The sequence below is a fragment of the Brachycentrus maculatus genome, unplaced genomic scaffold (genome assembly GCF_059751285.1).
Source record: "Brachycentrus maculatus isolate JH-2025_06_01 unplaced genomic scaffold, ASM5975128v1 h1tg000431l, whole genome shotgun sequence".
NCBI lineage: Eukaryota > Metazoa > Arthropoda > Insecta > Trichoptera > Brachycentridae > Brachycentrus > Brachycentrus maculatus.
Genome location: NW_028281179.1, coordinates 152,986 through 154,807, shown reverse-complemented (window position 1 = coordinate 154,807; position 1,822 = coordinate 152,986).

Here is a 1,822-nt window from a genome sequence, read left to right as displayed (position 1 = left end):
GACCGAGGGTGGGAAAAGACTACCCTGACGGAGCTTGTCACAGAAGGGTAGGATTGCAGTGTGCAAGACGCATGCGCTGTCATCTTTATGCTCTCCGGATCAAACGATGGAGAAAATGCGAGATTTTTTTATCGTTTTATGACGATCGCAAGTGATTACTGTAATGCTTCACACTTTATCATCCCCGTCAGGTTTGATGTGCAATAATAAATTTGGGTTGAAGGGAAATGTACGAGCGATTCACAGTTTGGAAATCTTTTCCGGAAAATGCAACGCTATTTTGTAAATAATGAGTTATATAAAGCTAAGCGCGTTATTGAGAACGGGAGATTTAACAAAATAATGAAAACATTTGTTTTCATTTGGAATGATTACTCTTTAAACTGAAAAAAATGTTACTCTATAAATGTGAAAAACTACAGTCTGTTCACAGTTATTTTATCTCTAGTTATTTTATATATTTTTTAATTGTTCATAACGCCAAATACATAATTTAAAAAAATGTTCACAGTTATTTAGCCTATTTTACATAAAAAAACAAGAGGTAAAATAACTGTGAACATACTGTATGTATGATAGAAGTTTGAATGTTGATGAAAGGTAATAATGCAAATCTGATTAAAAAAACATTTAGAATTTAATTAAGAAATGTGCGTTTAGATGGTCAAGACAATAACCATATTAAAATATCGCTCACTCCTTTCAAGAACGTCATAAATCAAAATACTTGATTTTTCAGCAGAACGTTTTTAAAGTTTAAAAATGTAATACAATGTATTAAAAATAAATATCAAGCCACTTATTGAACTTTTTACTTTGCAACAGATCTGTTTAGGTAAAACCTGAAGGTTTTTTCTCCATTTGAAAAATATTTAGTATATTTAAAAAAATAATTAAACAATACCTTTTCTTCAAAATGCAAAAACAACACTTTCTGCTCTGTAGCGGGTAAACATTAAGTTAAAAATATGCCTCTTTTGCTGGTATATAGTACATTTTCTGGGCATTCCGAAAACATGCACAACTGAAAATTGACAATTTTCGATTTATGACGTTCTTGAAAGGAGTGAGCGATATATGAAAACAGAGTGAATGGTACACTAAAATCACGTATAATAAATAAAAGCCTATTAGCGAAAGCTAAGCTGGCTGTTAACAAAAGAGTCTTCGTATAAATCCTAACGTATGGAAGTGAGACATGAAGTCAGCAAAAGTAGGACAAAAATAGACTGAATGAAGTCGAAATGCGATCTTTCTGACAAATGTGCGGACAAACGATGATAAATGGTCAAATGGTGAAATTAGGAATGAATGCAAGGCTGCGATAAGCATTATCGATAAAAAATTGTTTGCACTTGTGGAACAAATGAGTGAGGAAAGAACGGCGAAATAAATTTATAAGGCGAATGTTGTTGGAAACAGGAGAAGAGGAAGATAGAAAAAAAATTGGACTGAACAAGTATGTTTTATTCTCTATAATTACCCCTTGGGGAAGTGGCGTGATGTTTATTTAAAAGGCAAGTATTTAAAATATATTTTTAAAAATATATATATCTGACTCAGTAAATAAGATGCTGAGGCAGATATTTAGATACTATCACCAGGTCGTTAGAACTAGGATGCTCAGACTTTGATATTTTTTCGTAAAAAAACTTCATGTTAAAACACCTTTAAAACAAATTTTAAGGTTACTTTAAAACTCTTAAAGCTAAAGTTTTTGACGAATTAGAATTTATCTTATGAATTTGCTTGCAATTTTTTTTATTAAGTTGAAATTCTTTTTATAACAGACACAGTTCCCGTACAAAAATAAAGCTCTAAA